The sequence below is a fragment of the Mya arenaria genome, chromosome 13, assembly GCF_026914265.1.
Source record: "Mya arenaria isolate MELC-2E11 chromosome 13, ASM2691426v1".
In the NCBI taxonomy this organism is placed as follows: domain Eukaryota; kingdom Metazoa; phylum Mollusca; class Bivalvia; order Myida; family Myidae; genus Mya; species Mya arenaria.
In genome coordinates, this window is record NC_069134.1 from 32,258,263 (window position 1) to 32,264,262 (window position 6,000).

Below are 6,000 nucleotides of genomic sequence, written 5' to 3' on the forward strand. Positions count from 1 at the left end.
AAGTCCCTTATAACCGGATTAAGCTAAACTCACTATTTTTGGTTTCGAATAATTTGGATAATATTGACTTCTTTGAGAGTTTATACTTTAGATAGGGATTATCTATATGTTAGTTAAATTAAACCATTTTTCATTTATCAAAATTCCATTCAAGTATGTATTTTGAGTAATTGAAATATTAAAAGCTACTTAAGCCTGTTAAGCTTAAGAAGTTTCGAGACATTGTAGCCTAGAGTATAAACAAGCTTTTCCTTCAATTTGACCAGGTGACCGAGATTTTGACCACACTTGACCCAGATTCGAACTTGACCTAGAGATTATCAATATTAACATTCTGACCAAGTTTCCTGAAGATACAGTCATAAATGTGACTTCTATAGTGTTAACAAGCTTTTCCTTTAATTTGACCGGGTGACCTAGTTTTTAACTCCAGCTGACCCAATATGGAACTCGTCCAAGATTTTATTGAGAGTAACATTCTGACCAAGTTTCATTAAGATATTGCACAAACTGTGACCTCTAGAGTGTTAACAGTCAAATTGTTGACGACGGACGACAACGGACGACTCGGACGAATGACGGACACAGGGCGATCACAATAGCTCAACTTGAGCACTTTGTGCTCAGGTGAGCTAAAAACAAGCACATAGATTATTCAACAAAACATTAGTTCTTGTTATTGATACATATATATTTATGTTGTAAACTTGTAATGTATGCACAATAAAGCAATTTAACTGTTCACAACATTATCATAACAAAAATGTACTATAATTATGCTTACATTAGCTCATTCATAAGCTCAATCAGTTTAAAACTACAAAAAGTATATACTTTGCCAATACACTTAATTGTTCAGAACATATTAGGCTTTGTTTTAATTTTAACAATGTCACTGTATTTTAAACATAGTAAATTGCCCCCTCCCCCCCCCAGCAGGAGTTTAGCAGCCTACTGTCTCTTATTTCAATTGTTCATGATGATTACAGTACTGAAGTCATTGATCCAAGATACATAATGCACTCTGGTATAGGGTACTGAAGTGATCTTCACATATGCCAACTCTGGTATCCTGGATGAAATGTTACTGGTGAATACAGTACTGAAGTGATCAAATCCTGATGCCACTCTGGTATCCTGGATAAAACGTTACTGGTGAATCCAACTTACTGATAAGATCAATCCCAGATGCCACTCTGGTATCCTGGATAAAACCTTACTGGTGAATACGGTACTATAGTGATGAATTCCGATCTGAAACAGATTAACACCAATTTTAAACTCAGAATATAAAAAAACAAGGGTCAATTTGTTTACATTGACGCAGATGAAGAGACAATCACACTAACAAATGAAGTCACCGTTGTTAAAAATATGTAAATATGGCCTAAGACCACAGATATTCTAACTATAATATTATGTTTCATATAGACACTAACCAAGCTTACAATGTATCTCTTCAAAACAGTATTTTCATATAATATTGTTGCAAAAACAGACTTCATAACTCCTATACTTCAACTTCAGGCTGTATGCAACACATACTGAAAGTTTGGCAATGATATATTAAACACTTTTAGAATGAGTATAAGCACCAGTGGTGTTTTCATAAAAAGCAGAAATCGGTAAGCCGCAAACTTTTAAAGAGCCATTATTTTCTCATGCATTGGATTAATCTGACCAAGTCAAGTTTATATATATATATATATATATTGTCTATATATATATATATATATATATAGACAGCACCATAAAAATGGCCTGCCTACTCTATTAAGATTTTTTCAAAGCAAAATAAGATTTTTCCACTTTATCAGCTTAGCGTTTAAATAAAAACTGACATAAAGCCAAACTGAAATGTTTCCAGGGACAAATGGCGCAGCAATGGAAATGGTAAAAAAACACCAAAACTGAAAGATTCATGACAACTGCTAGTGTTTCATGTATGAGATGGCTACATGATGTAGAAAATGCAGTGATAATTATGCTAAGTTTAAAAAACAAATTGCTTAAAGTATCTGTTTTGAAGGCTAGATTTGCCTTAAAATTAAGATTACAGCTCTTAACCAGTGTCTATAAGTTGCTTATTTTCACCTGATTAGTATAAATCTCACTCTTTGGAATCATTTACACACAAACAAGTACTACAAAGTTAACTTACATCTTCATTCTGAAATATTAGATTCAGAGCTGCAACTCCTGGATCTAAATTGCAGGACCACTGCCATGGGCGAAAAGCCGCAGCAAACTGGAGCTTATTGGGCACATCATATTCTGCAAGCAAGACACAAAATCAATGTTTGACACTATCTTCTTCTACTGTAAAAGTATGAAAAATGCCTGTAAACACTCATTTGAGACATACATAACCTTTTATGTAGGAATTATGCTCCAGTCAAAGGTAAACACCACTCAAGCCCGGGGAATAGCGGGGACTTTGTCTTTCAGTCCAGCCAACCCAGGGTAAAATCCCGGCACTGCAGTGACACCTGAATGGTAAAAACACAGCCCTTTTCCCCGGCTATCCCCGGTTTACCACTGGACCTGGAGGGTCCAAGGCTACAACTGACTGATGCATTAATGCGATAAATGTGCAGAAAAGTTCATTAATTCCAAAAAAATTATAACAAAAATTATTAAATATATAATCTTTTGGACGATTTGCAATAACTTTTTTTAACAACTCAAAGGTTAATCTTTACTAATCGAGTACCCAGATGCATTTTGAAAGCCTTTAAACCAGACTTTCTTAGAAATCTTTCTTACTTGCAGACAATATTCCTTTCTAAAAAATTCTTGCCAAGAACGGGTATGGAATTCCATCACTAGACCATGTTTTGATCAGCACTGGTTCTTGTCCTTGAAAATACCTCTGTGGCTTCAGCAACCAGGATGGCTATATTAAATAAACAATTAATTAGTGATTTAATTTGTTGAAGCTGCACTCTCACAGATTGAATGTTTTGATCAAATTTTATGAAACAATTGTACCGAGATTCGCTACAGAAAATAATAATTTTGGTGCCAATCTGGTGTACCCTTTAAGGCATTTTGAGTGTATTTAGGTTTTTTCTTTAATGCATAAAGGGAAAAGGTACTTATCTCAATCCCCCTGCTCACTTTTTATTGCTTTTGCCATCATATATGTTTTGTATTTCAGAATGCAGTTTGACTTACCATTTGGATGAAAAATTACTAAACGGCGATGTAAATTGAAAAAATGGAGTTGCACCTAATTTTTTAAGGTGCATGTCTAAGAAAAGGCATGACGGTCTAAATATAGAGGTGCAGTTGTATATTAAAGATGTGCACCTCCATCTTAAATATAGAGGTGCAGTTGTATTTATGTAAGAGGTGCACCTCCATTTTAAAGTTTTAAAATATATATAGAACAGAACGTATGAATAAAGAATTGCACAGCTTGATAACATACAGGTGCACCTGTAAAGTAGGTGTATTTTAGTAACATTGATGATTCTCTCACAAAGCCATTCATTGTAAGGGTATGGCAACTCTCACTCAGTCATGGAGGTTGTTTCGCAGGATGGTTCGCCTTCTCCACACCCTGAACTGACTATTCAGTTACAATATTTCACACGATCTGTGGCCCACAGCAAAACCATCAACCCGCATTTGCCGATTTGTCTTTCAATCACAATCTTTCACTCTTATGGTGTCAGCCTTCCTCTCAACATATTCAGTCACAATCTCTAATCTGCCATAGTTTTGCTTGGCACGAGGGGTCACTCGGCACTATTTATTTGCAATCTTTCACACAATATGTGGATCAAAGCAAAAGCATTCATCTTTACAGTCACAATAGCTCACAAAGCCATGGTGTTGGACCGCAACCGTCCATTTATCTTTTCAGTCATAATCTTGCGCTCCGCCATGGTTTTTTTTGGCAGGAGGGGAAATCCCTTCCCCACCCTCCCCTTCCAACTTCTTAATTTAATAACATCTGTCACAAAAAAGTGCTGTTGCATTTCAGTTACCTGGTTTTTGGACTGCAGTTGTGGCCAGTCGAGCTATCTGATTGGGGCGATTCGGTCCCTTTGGTGATCTCTTGGTCTGAGAATTATAAAACATGTGTTTGTCACTGTGTACTCTATGATAAATATAATAAACAAATAATCCATCTTTTGATCTTTTCAGTCATAATCTTGCGCTCCGCCGTGGTTTTACTTGGTAGGAGGGGATACCCCTCCCGCACCCTCCCCGCCCAACTTCTTAATTTACAAAAAAGTGGTGTTGCATGGCACAACAGTTCACCTGTCACACAATTCCTGTATATATTTTTAGTTTCAATCTCTCAACCAGCGTGTTGGTAATTGAAAGGTGTTCCCATCCTTTGATCTCAGTCAAAACATCTCACTCATCCATTGTTGAGGTTCACAGACGGTACACCCCATCCATCTTTTCAGTGACAATATCTCGCTCAGCCATAGCGATTTCTGAACTGGTCAACCGCATGTCATAAGTTTATGAAATTGATATCTTCATTGTATGATTTACTGAAAAGTGGTTTTATTTTTTTACATAATACTCATACTGTAACTGGCTGATGTTACAAGCTCTGCTATGTGTACCGGTATAATCCATGGTCGTAATTAAATCGGTAATCTAACAGGAATTAATTCTTCACAATTTCTATCCGATCAACAACTGTCAAACATCTAAATAGTATTGATATTGTAAAGCCTAAAATGACAACTACTAACTGTCAAGTGTGACCTTTGTATAGAATGGTAAACAATGCGTATGAATATCTTTTAATAAACAAGTGAACACAAAGTATATATCTCAGACAATCTATATAAATATGTTTTATTTGTGTTTTTGAGTTTACCAAAAGTATTCATAGTAATTGCTTATAAGCATATTTTGAATTATTTTAATAACTAGTAGGGCGCTATTTCGCCGCATCTCATAGTTTAAATTTCATTCTTCCGTATCGTCACGCTCTGATGACGTTAGTGTCCGGCATGCACGCGCTCAATATAGTTTATGAACAGAACAAATACTGTTCCATCACCTTTACGTCTTTTTTTCAGGCTGATAGTATGTGCACGAAAGTAGTGCTATGTGTGACCGTAATAGGGCTCTGCCGAGCTTCGCTCGGTTTAGAGCCCGTATTAAATGAAAGGAAATAACCCATTTGAACGGAAACAAAACATAACATCAACATCACAAACAAAAAAAATCACATATTTATTACATTTTAATGACGATTTATGAAAATAACAAGGCACACTATGTTTTATGCATAATATCGTTTATCTAAATACAGTAATGATATATATTCTATGCTTAATCATAGTAAATGTATTTTCATATGGTCCCAACATACTGAAATAATCATTGTAATCACACCAACTAAACAAATAATTTTATAGACGTAATTTATGTTTTGAATTTACATTTATTAAAAGGGCATTAATACTGGCTTAACATAATCAATTACAGAAAATGTAATGTGCCCATCGACGATTATTGGAGAACATTCATTCATTGCGCCATCAGTGACAACCGGGGAGTCAAACAAAATATGTGCAACTTATATTTAGCAAAACACATAACAAACAGCTCAAACTGTATATAGAACATACATATAAAATGTTTGTGCCTATGTTTATTCAATGCAGAGCCCTTCTTAGGTCTTTGTTGGGGCGGGGTGGGGGGGGGGGTAAACTGCCCTCTTTTTTTTGGGCAATGCATATTAGTGGAACAATCAGAACAGAAAAACATCGCGAACTACATCCTGTTGTACCATTTCCTCGCTGAACTAATGCCATCGCCATATATGTGCTGCGGCAGAATACCCCGCTCCATTAACAGTCCGTTTTAATCATCAGGTTCATCGGCTAATTTCCTTTCATTTCAATTCATGACTCGTCCACAAATAGCTTCAACGAATGAATTACGAAATGGTCTTCAGAAGTTTGAACATGCCTGTAATGAATTAGCCCCAAGCATGAAACACTACTGCTGGTGGCATCA